The sequence below is a fragment of the Phyllobates terribilis genome, unplaced genomic scaffold (assembly GCF_046119375.1).
Source record: "Phyllobates terribilis strain yellow unplaced genomic scaffold, ASM4611937v1 Scaffold_147__1_contigs__length_4592116, whole genome shotgun sequence".
Classification (NCBI taxonomy): domain Eukaryota; kingdom Metazoa; phylum Chordata; class Amphibia; order Anura; family Dendrobatidae; genus Phyllobates; species Phyllobates terribilis.
Genome location: NW_027362907.1, coordinates 563,953 through 585,000, shown reverse-complemented (window position 1 = coordinate 585,000; position 21,048 = coordinate 563,953). Strand labels below are relative to the sequence as shown.

General features: G+C 43.8%; 1 pseudogene; it reads right to left on the bottom strand.

Moving 5' to 3' along the window:
* The window catches only part of LOC141206917 (18S ribosomal RNA), a 1,868-nt pseudogene extending 286 nt beyond the window's left edge, over window positions 1–1,582 (bottom strand).
* Between the last annotated feature and the right edge of the window lie 19,466 nt (window positions 1,583–21,048).

Sequence of the window (21,048 nt, the reverse complement as noted above, 5' to 3'; positions counted from 1 at the left end):
GGTTACCCGCACCTCTCGGCGAAGGGTAGACACACGCTGGTCCGTTCAGTGTAGCGCGCGTGCAGCCCCGGACATCTAAGGGCATCACAGACCTGTTATTGCTCGATCTCGCGTGGCTGAGCGCCACTTGTCCCTCTAAGAAGCTGGACGCGGACTGCGGGGGGTCACGTAGCTAGTTAGCATGCCGGAGTCTCGTTCGTTATCGGAATTAACCAGACAAATCGCTCCACCAACTAAGAACGGCCATGCACCACCACCCACAGAATCGAGAAAGAGCTTTCAATCTGTCAATCCTTTCCGTGTCCGGGCCGGGTGAGGTTTCCCGTGTTGAGTCAAATTAAGCCGCAGGCTCCACTCCTGGTGGTGCCCTTCCGTCAATTCCTTTAAGTTTCAGCTTTGCAACCATACTCCCCCCGGAACCCAAAGACTTCGGTTTCCCGGACGCTGCTCGGCGGGTCATGGGAATAACACCGCCGGATCGCCAGTAGGCATCATTTATGGTCGGAACTACGACGGTATCTGATGGTCTTCGAACCTCCGACTTTCGTTCTTGATTAATGAAAATATTCTTGGCAAATGCTTTCGCTTTGGTTCGTCTTGCGCCGGTCCAAGAATTTCACCTCTAGCGGCGCAATACGGATGCCCCGGCCGTCCCTCTTAATCATGGCCCCAGTTCCGACAACCAACAAAATAGAACCGGAGTCCTATTCCATTATTCCTAGCTGGAGTATTCAGGCGTGGCTGCCTGCTTTGAACACTCTAATTTTTTCAAAGTAAACGCTTCGGGCCCCCGGGACACTCAGTCAAGAGCATCGGGGAGGCGCCCCAAGGCAAAGGGGCTGGGACTGGCGGTAGCACGCCTTGCGGCGGACCGCCAGCTCGATCCCAAGATCCAACTACGAGCTTTTTAACTGCAGCAGCTTTAGTGTACGCTACTGGAGCTGGAATTACCGCGGCTGCTGGCAAAAGACTTGCCCTCCAATAGATCCTCGTTATAGGATTTAAAGTGTACTCATTCCAATTGCCTCGAAAGAGTCCTGTATTGTTATTTTTCGTCACTACCTCACCGGGTCGGGAGTGGGTAATTTGCGCGCCTGCTGCCTTCCTTGGATGTGGTAGCCGTTTCTCAGGCTCCCTCTCCGGAATTGAACCCTGATTCTCCGTTACCCGTGGTCACCATGGTAGGCACAGAAAGTACCATCGAAAGTTGATAGGGCAGACACCCGAATGGATCGTCGCGGTCACGGGGACGTGCGATCGGCCCGAGGTTATCCAGAGTCGCAACGCTTACGGGGAGAGCGCGGCAGGGGGGAGGCCGCGGAGGACCGTCCCGACGCCGCGCCCGGGACCCCGGATTGGTTTTGATCTGATTAATGCACGAATCCCTGGCGGTCAGCGCTCGTTTGCACGTATTAGCTCTAGAATTATCACAGTTGTCCGAGTCAACGGTTTGGAGCGATCAAAGGAACCATAACTGATTTAATGAGCCATTCGCAGTTTCACTGTACCGTCCGTGTGTACTTACACGTGCATGGCTTAATCTTTGAGACAAGCATATGCTACTGGCAGGATCAACCAGGTAGCCCCCCAACACGACTGGACCGCGTCGAGGTTCGGGAGAGGAGAGGCCTGCGGGAAGAGAGGGGGGGCGGCGGAAGAGCCCCGCGGCGGCAGGGCGCCCGGACGGAACGGGTATAGGCAGGGCGTGCGGCGTCCGGAGAGGATGCGGGATGGCATGGGGCTTCCCTGGGGGGGGCGGGGAACGGAGCCCTCGCAGCACCGGGGACATGTGCGGGAGGAGCGGCTCGCTGTGCGGTGCGTGGTCCCGAAGCGGCAGGCGTCTGGAAAACACCCCTTGCACGGGGAGGGCGAGGTGACTGGCCTCCGGAGGACGCCACGGCCGCCCCCGTCTCACCAACCGCACCCAAGGCAACACACAGGGTCGCTCGGGGAGATGGCGTGCGGGGGTGGGCCTATGTGGCGCCACCGTCTGGCTTAGACCTGCCTCCGCCGCGGGGGGTCCTCGACCCACCGGCGGACAGGCACGAGGATTGGGAGAGGGGGGCTGGCCGTCAGGGTCCGCCGCGGCTCCGGCACTAACCCGACGACGCGGAGGTCGCGTGGGTGGTCGTCGGCCAGGCCGTGTCGGCGTCGCCTTCCAGAGTAGTCCCTCTTCCCGCTCGCGCCCGTAACCTCAAAGGGATGCCCGAGCGGCTTTTCCTCCCAGGGCTGCTCCCCGCCCGGGGGCGGGAGCGCATGGGGAACCCCAGGTCGGCCTTTCACCGTACTCCCTACCTCTTGGCCCTCGTTCCTTCTCCAGTTCTCCATCTAACCCCTTGGCTCTGGGGTTTCCGCACTCGCTCTCTCTCTCCTTCTCCCTGCCGAGCCGCCAGGGAGGATGAGGGTCGAAGGGGAAAGGTGACGGTCGGGCTGGGGCACACCACACGGTGAGAACCCCCTTCGCCTGCCTCCACACATCTGTCGTCCTCCCCACTGACGTAGGGGCCCGGGAAAAGACTGGAAATCGCGAAGCTCGGCAGTGGCGCGGAGACGCCACCCACCGCCGCCGCTGTCGCCACCGCCGCGGAGGCCGCCCTGTCGGACGCGAGGGGCGGCGCGGGCCTCCGCTGGCCGGTTACGCATCTGGAAGAAAAGGGCCGCCCTCGGAGAAGATCGGTGTGCTTCCCCGCACAGGAAGCGATTCGGACGACGGCCCCCACGCCTGGGTGGGTGGGCGCCACGCCGTTCGCCCGTGCGGGTCGTCGGACCGCTGCCTTCGCTCGGGTCGGGCCAATCTCCCCACGGCTCGGCCACCTCCGCGGACGGGAGGCGAGGCCGGCGTGCGCGCCCAAAGATAGGTGTCGAAAGCCCGGGGGTAGAGGAGGAAGGGGACCGCTCACCTTAAGCCAGCGCGAGCTCCAAAGCCCGGGCCGAGCGAGCGGCGCCACCTCCCCACCCGGGAGCGCTGCGCCAGATCGATCGGAGGAAGAGCAGGGGTGCGTGGAGGGACTTGCCCAAGCACGGAGGCTGCTAACCCCTGTCGTCGGGAAATACGTGCCCAAGAGTCCTGGAAGCGAGACTCGGGTACAGGCGCCCTTGCAGAGGGGGTACTGGATGTGGAACTGGGGTCAAAGCCACAAAAGCATCCGCCCTCATGGAGCCTCTCCCGGGCCTAAAAATCCAGATTTTAGCCTTGACGGCGCCCCCATGTGGAGAACCAGGGCCCGTGGGGGGGGTCTGGCCAGGCTCACTTCAACCCAGGAACACCTCTCTGACTTGGGATAGGCGACCGGCAAAAGTCCCCCCACGCAGCTGCGGAAGCCTGGGTTCAGCCAAGGTGCAGACCTCCAGCCGAACAGGGACTCATAGCCAAAACGCGTACCCGGGCCTACGGAGGTGAAAACCTGCTTAAATGAGTCAAAATGTGTCGGGGCTGAGAGGTACCTCTCTCTCATATATTCTGCCGGTGGTGTGCAAAACTGGGTCTTTGTATGGAGTGTCACCCTATACCCACTTTAGGGACGCATTCCAAAAAGTACCCGATCGCTTGGAACTGTCAGGCGGATTCGGCTCCCTGGAATTTCCTCATTCTGGTTCTTTTTCACTTTTTGTCTCTTTTGCGACATCTAGTGGGCAGGCTGCATTACTGCAACCAGGGACACCTCAAAACGCTTGGAACTGGGGAGCGGGCTCAATTTACTAACGTTTTGCGGGTCCTGGAAGTCAAAATTGTGACTTCTGAAAACGACTAAGTATGAAGGACTCATCGGGCGAATCGCTCTGGAACTGAAATCGGATGCGCTCACTCACATTTTCCCCTCTCTGGAAGTCTGACACAAGTTGAAAAATTTTCTAAGTCCACAAAAAAATTTTTTTCAACTTTTTTTCAATTTTCCCCCTGTGGGATATATATTTTACCCACACATTTGGAGCTCTCCTGGGATGCCCTCTAACATATTATAACCTCATTTTGTGGAAGTTTTCACAAAATTGTGAAATTTTCAAAAAGTCAGAAATTTTGACAAAAACGACTAAGTATGAAGGACTCATCGGATGAATCGCTCTGCAACTGAAATCGGATGCGCGCACTGACATGCTCCCCTCTCTGGAAGTCTGACACATGTGTGAAAATTTTCTAAGTCCACAAAAAAAATTTTTTACAACTTTTTTTTCAATTTTCCCCCTGTGGGATACATATTTTACCCACACATTTGGAGCTCTCCTGGGATGCCTTCTAACATAGTATAACCTCATTTTGTGGAAGTTTTCACAAAAAGGTGAAATTTTCAAAAAGTCAGAAATTTTGCCAAAAACGACTAAGTATGAAGGACTCATCGGATGAATCGCTCTGGAACTGAAATCGGATGCGCGCACTGACATGCTCCCCTCTCTGGAAATCTGACACGTGTGCAAATTTTCTAAGTCCTCAAAAAAAAATTTTTTTTCGACTTTTTTTCAATTTTCCCCCTGTGGGATATATATTTTACCCACACATTTGGAGCCCTCCTGGGATGGCCTCTAACATAGTATAACCTCATTTAGCGGAGATTTTCACAGAAAAGTGAAATTTTCAAAAAAGTCAAAAATTTTGCAAAAACGACTAAGTATGAAGGACTCATCGGATGAATCGCTCTGGAACTGAAATCGGATGCGCGCACTGACATGCTCCCCTCTCTGGAAGTCTGACACATGTGTGAAAATTTTCTAAGTCCACAAAAAAAATTTTTTTAAACTTTTTTTCAATTTCCCCCCCCCGAGGGATATATATTTTACCCACACATTTGGAGCCCTCCTGGGGTACCTTCACACATATTTCCCCTCTCTATAGAGGAAGACTGGAGGGCCTCAGCCCAAAATTCTGGAACTGTTTCTGTACACCGCAGCACTATTAACCACTTCGCACCAGAGCCTGTTTTTGCCTTCGTGACCAGGCCAATTTTTTCAATTCTGACCACTGCCAGTTTATGAAGTAATTACTCTGGAACGCTTCAATGTATTCCCCTGACTCTGAGATTGTTTTTTTCATGACATATTGTACTTCATGATAGTGGTAAAATTTCTTCGATATAACTTGTGTTTATTTGTGAAAAAATCGGAAATTTGGCGAAAATTTTGAAATTTTCAAACTTTGAATTTTCATGCCCTTAAATCAGAGAGATATGTCACACAAAATAGTTAATAAATAACATTTCCCACATGTCTACTTTACATCAGCACAATTTTGGAACCAAATTTTTTTTTTGTTAGGGAGCTATAAGGGTTAAAAGTTGACCAGCGATTTCTCATTTTTCCAACAAAATTTACAAAAACATTATTTTAGGGACCACATCATATTTGAAGTCACTTTGAGGGGTCTTTATGACAGAAAATACCCAAAAGTAACAACATTCTAAAAACTGCACCCCTCAAGGTGCTCAAAACCACATTCAAGAACTTTATTAACCCTTCAGATGCTTCACAGGAATTTTTGGAATGTGGAAGAAAAAAATTAACATTTAACTTTTTTCACAAAAATGTTACTTTAGACCCAATTTTTTTTATATTCACAGGGGTAACAGGAAAAAAATGGACCCCAAATTTTTTTGTGCAATTTCTCTTGAGCGTGCTGATACCCCATATGTGAGGGAAAATCACTGTTTGGGCGCACTGCAGGGTTCGGAAGGGAAGGAGCGCCATTAGACTTTTTGAATGTAAAATTTGTCTGAATAATTAGCAGACGCCATGTTGCGTTTGGAGAGCTCCTGATGTACCTAAACCCCCACAAGTGACACCATTTTGGAAACTAGACCCCTTAGGGAACTTATCTAGATGTGTGGTGAGCACCTTGAACCCCAAGGTGCTTCACAGAAGTTTATAATATTGAGCTGTAAAAATAAAATTTTCACATTTTTCCCACAAAACTGTTTTTCATCCCTTAATTTTGCATTATCATAAGGGTAATAGGATAAATTGCACCATGAAATTTGTTGTGCAATTTCTCCTGAACACGCTGATACCCCATATGTGGAGGCAAATTACTGTTTGGGCGCATGGTAGGGTTTGAAAGGGAAGGAGCGCCATTTGACTTTTTGAATGTAAAATTTGTTTGAATAATTAGCAGACGCCATGTCGCATTTGGGGAACCCCTAATGTGCCTAAACAGTGGAAACCCCCCACAAGTGCCACCATTTTGGAAACTAGACCCCTTAGGGAACTTATCTAGATGTGAGGTGAGCACCTTGCACCCCCAGCTGCTTCACAGAAGTTTATAATATTGAGCCGTAAAAATAAAATTTTCACATTTTTCCCTCAAAAAATGTTTTTCATTCCCTAATTTTGTATTATCATAAGGGTAACAGGATAAGTTGCACCATGAAATTTGTTGTGCAATTTCTCCTGAACACGCCGATACCCCATATGTGGAGGCAAATTACTGTTTGGGCACATGGCAGGGTTTGAAAGGGAAGGAGCGCCATTTGACTTTTTGAATGTAAAATTTGTTTGAATAATTAGCGGACGCCATGTCACATTTGGGGAGCCCCTAATGTGCCTAAACAGTGGAAACCCCCCACAAGTGCCACCATTTTGGAAACTAGACCCCTTAGGGAACTTATCTAGATGTGTGGTGAGCACCTTGCACCCCCAGCTGCTTCACAGAAGTTTATAATATTGAGCCGTAAAAATAAAATTTTCACATTTTTCCCATAAAAAATGTTTTTCATTCCCTAATTTTGCATTATCATAAGGGTAACAGGATAAATTGCACCATGAAATTTGTTGTACAATTTCTCCTGAGTACGCCGATACCCCATATGTGGGGGAAAACCACTGCTTTGGTGTACGGCAGGGTTCGGAAGAGAAAGGAGCGCTATGTTGGCTGGGATAGGCAGCAGACACCATGTCACATTTGAAGAGTCGCTGACATGTCAAAACAGCAGAAACCCCCACAAGTGACCCCATTTTGTAAACTACACCTCTCAAGGAATTCATCTAGGGAAGTAGTGAGTATTTTTTAATTTTTAAATTTATACCATTGGGCAGTGAAAAAAGCATAATTATATTTTTACCACAAAAAAATGTTTTACCCTCAGATTTTACATTTTCACACAGGGCAATGGGTAAAAATGGTGCCGAAATGTGTCACACAATTTCTTCTAAAAGTGGCAATACCCCATATGTGGCTGTATCGTACCACTTAGCCATACGGTGAGATCTGGGGGGTACGGAGTGCTATTTGACAATTGGAGAACAAATTATTGTAGAATAGGCATTTGGATTTGGGAGCACAAAATTTTCTGAATTTCTTTTGGGGGGCAAGGGTCATTTTGCTTTTCCAGAGCCTTTCTGCTACCAGTAACTTGGAAGTCCCTTATATTTTTAACAGATGACGGACCTGAGTGGGGACTAGCTTTTTTTGAGGACTGAGTTGAAGCTTTTATTGGGAACATTTTACGTAACATTTATCCGGCGCTCTAGGCTGAGCACTTACATCGGGGTTTCCATCTAAATTTCCAAGTGATGTAATTCAGATGAAACCCCTGCAGGATCCATTCACTATAATGAGGCAGCAGAGTTACTCTCTACTCCGTCTGGCCTCTGTTTAGCGGTGTCCTTTTTTTCAGAAGTGCACAAAACTGTGGCCAACCGCACTTTTATGCATGCCTAAAACAAATGACACCGTGGGATCCCAGGCTAGACGGCGTCCACAGTGCCTATATCTGCCTCATTACAGGGAATCTTCCATCATGGGTTCCGGCTGAATCACGTATTTCAGAGATTTACACGGAAACTCTGGTGTAAGTGCTCAGCGCAGAGCACAGGATAAATATGAGCAGAGCCTTACTGGGATCTTTGGGAGACATAATAAACAAATCAGTAGCAGGTGAAGAATTGGTTTAATTTATTTTTTACGCCGTTCCTAGTGTGATATAACTGATTAGATTACTTTATTCTTCGGGTCGGTGCGATTACAGAGATACCAGATTTATATCGGGTTTTTATGACTGACAGCTGTCACACACTAAAATACGCTTTTTTTGCAAAATCTAGTTTTTGCATCACCATATTTTGAGAGCTATAATTTTTCCAGATTTCGGCCGACAGAGTCATGTGACGGCTTGTTTTTTGCGGGACGAGTTGACATTTTTATTGGTACCATTTTTGGGTACGTGACATTTTTTGATCGCTTTCTATTCTGTTTTTTGGGAGGTAAAATTAACAAAAACAAACACTTCAGGAATTGTTTTTTGAGTTTTTTTCTATGCCGTTCTGCGTGTGGTAAAAGTGATCAGGCAGCGTTATTCTTCGGGTCAGTACGTTTACAGCGATACTACACTTACTGTATTTTTTTTAATGTTTTGGCACTTTTACACAATAAAACAATTTTATAGAAAAAAAAAAATTTTTTTGCATTGCTTTATTCTGAGCGCTATAACTTTTTTATTTTTCGTCTGATGGAGCTGTATGGCGGCTTTTTTTTATGACGTTTTCAGTGGTACCATTTTTATTTCTATTCTGCTTTTTGATCGCATTTTTTTCCACTTTTTGTTTGGCGATATGATGAAAAAGCATATTTTTTTGCTCCGTTTTTTTATTTATTTTTATTACGGTATGCACAGAAGGAGTTAATTAGTGTGACAGTTTTATAGCTCGGGTTGTTTCGGACGCGGCGATACCAAATATGTGTACTTTTTTTGGTTTTGTAAAAATATATGGATTTATTGGTTTAATATTTTATTTATTTATTTTTATTTATTTTGTGATTTTTTTTTAATAGTTTTAAAACTTTTTTTTTACTTTTTTTTTACATTTTTACTTAGTCCCTGTATGGGACATTAATTTTTATTTTTCTGATCACTGATCTCATGTAATGTAATAGACATGTATTACATTACATGAGATCTTCACTGACTGTTTCAGTCAGTCTCCTCTCTGGCTCAGCTTGCAGGCTGAGCCAGACAGGACACCATATATGGCAGAGCTGGAGGCGGTCATGTGACCTCCAGCTGCCATAGCAACCCCAGGCCCTGAAAGGAAACGGAGGTCTTCGGAGGTAAGACGACCCCCTCTCCTCCTGCTGTCTCCTATTTGCCGCGATCACTATAGATCGTAGCATATAGAAGACAGCAAAGGGTTAACATCACCGGGACCTGATCTAATCAGGGCCTGATGATGTTCCCTGTCAGAGCTAACGCTCTGCACCGGAATCGCAGTGCTTGCAGGACCCTGGGGGTCCTGAGCGCTGCGCGACCACCCACCGTTTTTAAACGTCGGCGCTGCACAGAGTCCAGGCAGCGCGGACGTTTATCTACAGTGGGCGGTCGGGAACCGGTTAAGTTTTACTTTGGCTGTGTTCACACATGTTGTGTTTTTCAGCTTCAGAAAACTGCATCAAAACACAATCTCTGGCAGGAAATCAGCTGCGTCAAAAACGTTTTGCTGCGTTTTTTGATGCATTTTTTGTGAGTTTTTTCAGCGATTTTTTTCACTGTTCTGTCTCTATTTATGCATGTACATAAAGTTCTGTTAAAAAAGAACCCCATTCTATTTCACCATCAAAAACGCTGCTGCAAATTTTGGTGCATTTTTTTAGCGTTTTATTCATCACTGTATAATGACGTGATTTTCCTCCAAAATATCAGTAATTAATGGGGGCACTCTCCTACACCTCTACTGAGGTCCGATATTAAGGCTATGTGCACACTATGCAGAAATGCTCAGGATTTTTTCCTGAGCGTTTCTGCATCTTTCTGGCAGGAAAAAAAGCATGCGGATTGTACATGTGGTTTCCTGCCAGGGACATGCGGAAATGAAGCGGTCTTCACTTTCATTTCCGCATGCGGGTTGACAAGTGCTTCCCAAGCGATTTTAGCATCACTTGGAAAGTGCTTGTCAACTTCACACTATATAAATCCATGCAACCGGCATGGATTTATATAGTGTGTGAATGTCAAAAAATAAAAAATAAATATATACTTTACACTCTGATGGCCCCCGGTGTCCTGCTTCATCGGTTCCGGATGCCGGCAGTGAAGACTTTAGGACCTTCCGACGTCAGCGTCACGTGACCCGTCACATGACTCTGACGTCAGCGAAGGTCCTTCATTCAACCGCGAAGTGCGCGGGAAGCCGGCAGGACGCAGCGCGGGCCGTCAGAAGGTGAGAATATATATATTTTTTATTTTATTCTTTTTTTTTTAATGGTACCTGGGTCTGGATGAGAGTCCTCTCCTCCACACCCGGATACCATCCGCACATTAGACCGCATGAAAAGCGCATCAACATATACAGTGATGCGGATTCCATGCGGTCTAATGCAAGTCAATGGCGGCAAAAGAGCAGCGTTTCCGCAAAATTAATTGACATGCTGCGGATTTTTGACCGCAGCATTTACGCTGCGGAAAAATCCGCATCATGGGCACAGCACATGCGTATTTCAATTGGGGAACATTGCTGCCCTTCTACCATGCGTTTTTCATGCGTTTCCGCGGTGTTTACGCAACTGCAAAAACGCCGCGGAAACGCATGAAAAACGCATCGTGTGAACTCAGCCTCACTATTAACATCAAATTTGACTATTAATAATTAATTTCCACTAATGTTATCTGGGCCTTATACTATATACCAACTGAGACAAAATCGTGTGCTAATAAAAGGTATTTATTACACAAAAGTCTACAGTTAATATATTACTAGGTATCACACTAACACAGTACACAAAACGGATTCACAATTCCCAATTATCTAATATATTTTCCACCCACGTTTGCTAATCACTCATGCAATATCGGCCCACCCAACTATACCAACTTTGCCTATATATATCTATCAATATCTAGGAGGGTTAGTACAGGGTATGAAGGGCTAGTAAGTAAAGAAGTTACAGGGAAAGAGAGATACTCAGCCATGTGTTGTTATGTCCATCTTCAAGAGTCTAAGGGGCCTTAGCACATGTGGATTCTGGGGTTTTAGGTCCAGCCAGTGTCCAGCTTCATGTCACAGGAAATGATGTATTATTCCCTGCCCACTGGCTAAGATCTTTGTTCATGTCCAACCATACTCGCAAAACCTGTTTTAGCACATGGCTGGACATTCTATTGAAACCTCCCCCAGCAGCAAACAGACTGAAACACATGGGGAGATGTGGGGCCAATATATACATGTATACTTATCTGCAAGCATGGCTAGCATGCAGATACGTATATACATGTACAACCTGGAACACTTCCCTTTACAACCACCCATTATTTCCCATGGGTGAAAAAACACTGACAAAAATGCTGAAAGTGACATGCTCTATTTTCCAAAAACCCAACCAAGGCACAAAATACGCAACAACAAAAAAGCATGATGTGTGAACAGACAATTCTGGTTTCTCATAGACTTTGCTGGTAGGTACTGCAAAACACAGCTGAAAATTTGCATAAAAATCTGCAGCAAAAAATGCTAAAAAAAACACAACATGTGTGAACATAGCTTTTAAGTGAAGTTTAACTTGAACTTATTATATGTTGTCAAAATTACTCACAAAACGTCGCTTTCAAAAGCCACAAAAGACGACGGAGGGGTTTCCTCATTTCTTGTGAATTTCTTTCTGTAGAAACATACAAATCAAGGTCTGTGTTAAGAGTCAAAGTGAAAAGAAAAATACTATTTTAAATGATAAAACCATCAAGGTAGAGGGAGTTGTACTTGCAAATGTGGAGTGAAGAAATGTTCATTGTTCTTATGGGTCTTAATTCACCAACAACTACTTGGATATTGCATTTTACCTAACCAGGTGGGTGTCAAAAAGGGCAGATAGACACCTACACCATCACAAGACCCTACAATTACCATGAAAGGCAGCACCCACCACTTCCTCACTGATACCTCAGATGCCTCTCCTAGATAAGAGCAGTCTATGCGGTATGCAATGTATCGTCCTTCAGGGAGCGCTTCTTCCCAGACCATTTCAACGTCTCCAGCATATCCAACTCCTTTTGAGTACCAGCCTACTGCTCCAATCATGCATTCCCCGTCACCTCTTTTGCCATACTTACGGATGCAAAGTCTGCTTCCAATATCACAGGCTGGAGTGACTTGTAAGTTTCGTAATAGTGAGATCACAGATGTCTATGCAAGCACCGTGTAACGCATGTTACACAAGTCTTGAATGGTGGCTCAAAAAAAGATGAAGAAGCATCGACTTCAATATCATCATAAGAAGCGTCGACACAAGTTTGCAAAAAGGTATGAAAAGTGAACTGTAGAAGATAGGAAACGGGTGGTTTGGAGCTATGGGACAAAAGTCAATAGACTAGGCTATGATGGGTGAAAATGGGTCTGGAAGAAACAAAGGAAAATGGGGCTAAAGGATGGAGAAATTGAAGGAACTGTCAAGTTCGGTGAAGGAAGCCTGATGATATGGGGTTGTTTCACAGCTAAAGGCGTTGGATACTTTACCAGAATCGATGGTGGTCTCAATGCTGAGCTATATGTGAGTATCCTACAAGACTAATTACTTTGTACACTCGAGTACCATCGGTATGAAAAGGACAACATAGTGTTCCAGTAGGACAACGAACCAAAGCATATGTTGAGATTGGCAAATAAATGGTTCAATGACAATGAAGTCGAAGTGCTGGATTGGCCCCCACAGACCTCAGACCTTAATCCAATTTAACACTTGTGGGTAGAATGGAATAAAAAACTATATACATATCCAAGCGAGTCGAAGAGCATGCACCAACTGGGAACATGTAAAAGAGACCCGGAATTAGATGTCGGTCAAGACATGTTTGAATCTGATCGAGAGCATGCCCAGAAGGATTCAGGCAGTGTTGAAAGCCAAAGGTGGATTTACAAAATACTAATAAAATAATAAAAAATTGTATTTAGATTTTTAGGAGCAAAACAGTAACAGTGCAGTGACATGACAAGAATCTGCATAATTAATCATATGCCAAATAGTTGCAACTCAAGTTTATATATGAGATAGACAAGATGATTGTCTATAAAATGAGGGTAGTCTCACAATAAAATAAGTAGTGGATGGTGAGATATGGAGCCTGAAAGTCAAAAGTTCAAAAGATTGATACTCTTTTGCTCTTCACTGTATTCATGTGCAGTTGGTGGTTCTGGCGATGTATTCAATTAATAATGATGGTCCCAGTGCTATATTCAATTACCGATTATGGTTTTAATAATGAATTAGTGTATTAATGGTTGTTTTGGTGCTGTATCTAAGTACTGATGAGGATGCTGGTGCCATTCATGTACTGATGGAATGTTCTGGTGATGTATTCATTTAATGATCATGGATCTGGTGCGGTCTTCCCTCATTAAAAAAAAATTAAACAATTAAAAAAAATTTGGTATGTCCACATCCTTAAAAGTCTGATCTATCAAAATATAAAAAGAACTAACATATGCAGTAAAGAGAAAAAAAAATAGAAGAACTACTTTTTTTTGTCACCACACCTCTTACAGCAAAAAGCCATCCAAATGTATGCACCCTGAATTGATAGCAAAAAATATTTCAACTTACTATGCAAAAAACAGCCCTCACATAGCTTCATAGATATATTTTTATTGTTCTAACAGGTCCTTAAAAGAGCATCACAAGCTAAATGTTGTTTTTTTTAACAAAAATAAGAATCTCTGAAAGTTTGGGATTACTGTAATCACAAAGACCTAAAGAATCATGTTCACACGTCACTTTTACCACATAATGAATATCTTAAAAGCAAAACCTAAAAAACAATGATGGGATTGTGTTTATTCACTGCAGGTATACCATGAACTGCTGGGAGGGGTGCCACTTGAATTTTCGCCTTGGGCACCAAAAAAAAAAGCTAGAATCAGGCCTGTCCCCACAGACGTTAGGAAGCTAACCGATTCAAGCCAAAATCACCGGGTTTAGCCAACTTCTATCTCATGAGTCTGAGGGCATTTAGAATTAAATAACTTTTTGATCGCTGGGCATCAAAACAGCTCAGACCCCAAGTGATAAAGTCACAATATGATGCTGTTTTTCAGTTACAGTATGGTGGTTCTAAAATCATGTTATAAAAGTATAATTTAGTAACTATATGGCAGTATTAGTTACGGTATTAACCACACATGGTATAGAGAGATTCAGTAATGCTATGGTGGTATGTGGTGGTACTGTTCAATCACTATAGCTGAGGATTTCTGTCCTTTAACCCTTTCACGACCTTGGGATTTTCCGTTTTTCGCTCCCCTTTTTCCCAGAGGCATAACTTTTTTATTTTTTAATATGTCCCTGTGATGGTTTATTTTTTCTGGGACGAATTGTAATTTTGAACGACATCATTGGTTTTACAATGTCGTGTACTGGAGAAAAAGGAAAAAATTCAAAAGTGCGTCAAAATTGCAAAAAAAAGTATAATTCTACACTTGTCTCTTGGTTGTTTTTTTTTTTTACCATGTTCACTAAATGCTAAAACTGACCTGCAATTATGATTCTCCAGGTCATTATGAGTTTGTAGATACCAAACATGAATAGGTTATTTTTTTTAAAGTGGTGAAATAAATTCTAAAGTTTGTAAAAAAAATTATAATGGCGCCATATTCCGAGACCCGTAGCGTCTCCCTTTTTCAGGATCTGGGGCTGGGTGAGGGCTTATTTTTCGCACGCTGAGCTGAAGGTTTTATTGATAATATTTTTAGGTAGATATAATGTTTTAATCGCTTGTGATTGCGTTTTATTGCGATGTTGCAGCGACCAAAATAACTTAATTCTGGTGTTTTGTTTTTTTTTCTCGTTACACAGTTTACCATTTGGATTAATTCTTTTTATATCTTGATAGATCGGGCGATTCAGAATGCAGCAATATATGTATATTTTAGTTTTATTATTCATTTTTTTTGAATGGGGCAAAAGGGGGGTGATTTGAACGTTTATATTTTTAAAAAAAAACAAACATTTTTTTTTTACTTTTTTCTGGCCTTAATAGTTTCCTTAGAAGAATTGAAGGTGCTTTCATCCGATCACTTGTGCTACACATGGTTAAAATGATCATCTGCTATGAGCGATGGCCAACGGGTAACGCTCATGGCAAATCGGCACATGATCCTGCTAAAAAACAGATTGCAGTAAAAAAGAAAACAATTTAAGACATTCCCGTCCTTATTTGAATGAACTATTTTTGCATTGTATCTTTTCATTTTTTATCGCCCCTAACAAATCCAAAAACAGGTATAACTACCAGACATGTGAACATAGCCTTACAATACAATGTAACGAATGATAGTCGTATTTAGTGCTTACGTTGGCTGCACCTCCTCCTCACTGTCGTCCTCAATAATTGGACGCTTTCTGCCTCTTATTCTGGACGTCCTTCCTAAAATATATAACAAAACTGATTATGATTCTCATTCACCTCCAGATTTACACATCATCAGAGAAGCAGTCTCCACCTCTCACCATGGAAGAAGCAGAACCTATTACACACTGTAGGGATAAAATTATTGGGACACATACACATTACTCCTGGAGGAAATTTTATGACATTCCTTTTTAAATCCAGGGTCATTAACATGGAGTTGATCTCCCTTTGCAGCTAATAAAGCTTCCACTCTAAAAAAAAAAATTGGGGATATTTCTGTGCAATTTGTTGTCCATTCTTCCAGAAGAGCAGTTATCAGGTCAGACACTGATGTTGGACAAGGGGACCTGGCTTGTAATCTCTGGTTAATCCAAAAGGTATCTATCTGATGGAGTTGAGGTTAGGTCTCTTGAAGGGTCAGTCATGTTCTTCCACACCAAACTCACCCAGCCATGTCTTATTTGAACTTTCATGAACTGACTTGTGACAACATATGACAGCAAGATGCTGAATTCAGGGAGCTCTTTAGAACGAGCCATTTTATCACAACTGTTCGCACAGGCAGACTACATGCTTAGATGCTGGATTTTATACCCATGGCAATGAACCAAAAGAGAAAACCTTAATTCAATGATTAAGAGGTGACTTTTCATACTTGTTCACACAGTGTGTAAAGCTTCCTTCACATGTACATGTTTTCAGCACGTGTGGCATTCGCTTTCACATGCACTGAAGACACGTATGCACACATACCTATCATAATCTATGGAGATCTTTGCATGAGACCCGTCCGCATGGATTACAAGGGCCAATACACATTTCTGGCTCCGTGTGAAACATCCTTGTGACAACCGTGTGCTGTACATGTTTAACACTGCAAAGTATAGGAGAAGCTTTGGAATTGATATTTAAGTCATGGTGGAAAAAAAATGAATTGCACACGGATGGAACACTGATGGCACACGGATGACACACTGATCCAAAATACTTATGACACCGGTACCATTTTTCCAGTACCGGTATTATATGGACATGTGAAGGGTGGTTTAGTCAAAGGAATCTGTTAAACATGTCGTCGGTCGGGTAACAAACCCTGAGCTGGAGGTTTTCAGGAGGCAGACACAGAGCTTTTCCCCAGGATATTGTAACTTACTTTTTCCTCTCCTTGTAACAAGAACCATAACCTTTCTAATATTTCGACATAGCCGCAAGAGGGCTTGTTTTTTTGCAGAACACAACTTATTCTATGAAATAAGTGGAAACGGTGAGGAAAAAAACTGTAATTCCACATTTTCTTTTTCAAGGTTTTGTACTAGCGCCGCTTACTTTGTGGTAATCAGGTGGTGATCTGTTACCTTTGCTCTATGGGTCAGTATGGTTACGGGATCCCAAATCTATATATTTCTATTCATGATTTACTAATTAAAAATAAAATAAAAACATTTACAAAAACAATTTGGCTTTTGTCACCATATTCTGAGAGCCATATATATATTTTTTTAAAGTGGTCATCCGGCAGTCAAGGTAACCCTTCGTCAATGTGCATTCATACTGCACGGTGGCCCCATGTTCATTAGAACTGATGGCCATTATGTTAAAGTCTGTTACATGTCACCATCACACTTGACAGCGGTATTAACCCCATAACGCCCAATGACGGACACTGCACGGCATGAGCAGGTGTAAGTTAATGCTCCTTGCCGTGCAGTGTCCGTTATGGCTTTAAACTGTCACAGCGTGTAAACACGCAGTGACAGATAAGTGCGGACAGCTATCTGTGACAGCTGAGCAGCACAAGATGGGGTGCAGGGAGCCATATGGTCGGTCCGCACACCTAGATCGCTGCGATCGGTCAGTCAATCTGACTGACCGATCTCAGCATGATCGTGCAGAAGATGCTGAAATATCAGCGTCTCCAGCCCGATCAGTGTCGGAGTTCAGCGCCGCCAGTGGCTGAGCTCCGGCACTAAACAGCTAGTAGCCGTGTCAGCACCACCCCTGGCTGTTAAATCCGCTGACAGATCGGTGGCCCTGCGATGTCGTGGGGCCCAATCATTGCCATGGTGACCAGGGGTCGTCATGACGACCCCCGGGTCACCAAGCTACGGAAAGCTGCTGAAACCATGCTCACAGCATGGGCTCAGGAGCTTTCACTAAAGGTATAATGAATGCACTGCAATCTAGTACATTGCAATACATTATATCTGTGATCAAAGAGAAACAAGTGAAGGTCCCATAAAGGGACTAAGTAAAAAGTAAAAAATAAATGGCAAAAAATGTGTAAAAATATGTAAAAAAAATTAAATAAATAATAATAATTTTTAAAAAATATTCACTAATAAATACACATTTTTATGTAAAAAATAAATAAAATAAAAAAAAGTACACATATTTGGTATTGCCGAGTCTGGAACAACCCGACCTATAAAAGTGTCACACTAGTTAACCCCTTCAGTGAACGCCGCACAAAAAAAACTTAAAAAAACGAGGCTAACGATGCTTTATCATCATGCCACTGGGAAAAAAAGGGGAATGAAACACGATAAAAAAAACAAATATATATAAAATTAGTACCGCTGAAAACGTCATCTTGTCCCACAAGAAACAAGCCGCCATACAGCCCCATCAGTGGAAAGATAAAAAAATTATAGCTCTCAGAATAAAGCGATGCAAAATATATATATATTTTTTGTATAAAAACGCTATTAATGTGGTACCGCTGTAAACGTACAGAGCTGAAGAATAACTCTGCCTTATCAATTTTATCACACGCGGAACGGCATAAAAAAAAAAAAAAAAAAAACACAATTCCTGAATTGCCAGTTTTTGTTTATTTTCCCTCCCCAAATTTAGAATAGAAAGCAATCAAAAAATGACATGTGACCAAAAATGGTACCAATAAAAACGTCAAATCGTCCCGCAAAAAACAAGCCCTTACATGACTGTCCCAGAGGACGATTCCCTAAAACAAGGCAGATGGCAACACTGGACGCTGTCTGGCCTGTGAGTCGGTATTGTCCGTCTTTTTAGGTGTGCATAAATGCGCGATCGGCCGCAGTTTTGGACACCTCTGAAAAGTAGGACGACGCTGAACAGAGGTAAGATGGAGCCCAGAAGAGTAACTCTGCTGCCTCATTATAATGAATGGATCCACTGGGGGGTGTCACCTGAATCACGTCACCCAGAGATTTCAATGGAAACTTCAAAATAAGTGCTCAGCATAGAGCACCGGATAAATATGATCCAAAATGTTATGTAAAATGTTCCCAATAAAAGCTTCAAATCTATCCATAAAACAAACAAAATACTCAGATTCATAGAATCATACAATTGTAGAGTTGGAAGGGACCTCCTGGCTCATCTGGTCCAACCCCCAGCTCAAAGCAGGATTCACTAAATCATCTCAGACAGATGTCTGTCCAGCCTCTGCTTGAAGACGTCCATTGAAGGAGAACTCACCACCTCTCGTGGCAGCCTGTTCCACTCGTTGATCATCCTAACTGTCAAAAAGTTTTTTCTAATATCTAATCTGTGTCTCCTCCCATTCAGTTTCATCCCATTGCTTCTTGTGCAAATGAGAATAAAGATGATCCTTCTACAATGTGACAGCCCTTGACATATTTGTAGACAGCTATTAAGTCTCCTCTCAGTCTTCTTTTTTGCAAGCTAAACATTCCCAAATCCTGCAACCGTTCCTCATAGGACATGGTTGCAGACCGGTCACCATTCTGGTCGCTCTTCTCTGAACTTGCTCCAGTTTGTCGATGTCTTTTTTAAAATGTGGTGCCCAAAACTGGACACAGTATACCAGATGAGGTCTGAACAAGGAGGAGTAAAGTCCGATAATGACTTCACATGATCTAGATTGTATGCTTCTGTTAAAACATCCCAGAATTGTATTTGTCTTTTTTAGCTGCTGCATCACACTGTTTACTCATGTTCAGTCTATGATCTATTAGTATAACTAAGTATTTTTCACATGTACTGTTGCTTAGCTCTATTCCTCCCATTTTGTACATGCTTTTTTCATTTTTATTGCCCAGATGTAGTACTTTGAATTTTTCCCTGTTAAAAAACATTCTGTTACTTGCTGCCCACTGCTCCAGTTTATTTAGGTCTTTTTGAATCCTGTCTCTCTCTTCTCTAGTGTTAGCTATCCCTCCTAGCTTTGTGTCATCAGCAAATTTAATCAGTTTACCCTCAATTCCTTCATCTAAATCATTGATAAAGATGTTGAACAATACAGGTCCCAGGACAGAGCCCCGTGGTACCCCACTTCAGACATTCATCCAGCTGGATGTGAAGCCATTTACGACCACCCGTTGAGTCCGATCACTAAGCCAGTTATGAATCCACCTAACAGTTGCCTTGTCCTTTCAATACTTGGTCATTTTTTCAATAAGGATGGTGTGAGATACTTTGTCAAATACTTTGCTGAAGTCAAGATATACTATATCTACGGCATTTCTGTTAGGCGTCAGGTGTTTGCTAGATTTGAAATAGGTTCAGAACCATCAGTGGATTCTGTAGTCTCCCATTCCAGTCCAGCCAGGGATGATGCTGCTCAACATCATCATCAGTCCCAACGCCTAGCTGGTGCACGAGATGTACAGGTTGTCTCTTGGGTCTTTGTTCCTAGCAACATGAAGGATAGGTTGCGGAGGGAAACAGGGCTGCTAAAGCTTAAGTCCAGGATTCTCTGCACTGAGCATGCCTGTGACATGGTGGACCGTGATTGGTGGTTTGGGAGTCAGCTGATCCGGTGACCTGGCGCCGCCTGATTGGTTGCGGGTGACGTCACCAATAGTGCGACGGTGGGCAGGGCTTAATCTTTAAATAGCCCGCCCACAAACATGGCGGCGCGCTCTGATCATTGAGCTGTGATGGTGTTGTGTGGACGCTTGGTCTTTTGGGCTCCAGGTGTGCTTTAGTTTCTGGCAGGCAGGTTTAGTGGAAATAGGCAGGCTTAGATGAAATAGGCAGGTAGCTTCATCTGACAGTCTGGCTCCGACAAAGGGGTCGCCATACACCCCGAGCAGTCTGCAGACACCCTATTCCCAGCACCGCCTGTAAGCCACGTGGAGAGATACTCCTCAGTGCGGTAGCACGCCGGCTGGGAGCACATATTCGCCGACGTGAGTCACACACGCATCCTAGCGTCTGCTGTGTAGTCCCTGTGCAGTTAACAGGGCTACAGATATATTATTTATCGCACATCTCTCGTGCTGTTAACGGAGATAGTGCGAATCCCTATTCCCGTTCCGGTGTGCAGTAACACGGAAGGGATTGTTATTTAAGTTGGTTGTTTTACCTTCTCACCCGGAAGGTGTTTGGCCGCAGTCCACCAGGCTGCATCGCGGACCCTGTGTAAGGTTGCTTTCCATTATTGAATAAAAGTTGTTTGCAACCGTCCCCTTAACAATTTCCCTGATCCACCCAGTCAGTGATTCTGTCATAGAAGGAAATTAAGTTAGTCTGACTTGATTTGTTAGTTACAAACCCATGCTGACTCTGGTTAATCACTTCATTCTTATCCAGGTACTTACATACATGTTGTTTAATAATTTGTTCAAAGATCTTTCCTGGTATAGCAGTCAGACTCACCGGCCTATAGTTCCCTGGGTCCACTTTCTTCCTCTTTTTGAAGATAGGAACAACATTTGCTCTTCTCCAGTCTTCTGGGATTTCTCCTGTTCTCCAAGAATTTTCAAAGATTATGGAGAGTGGTTCTAAAATT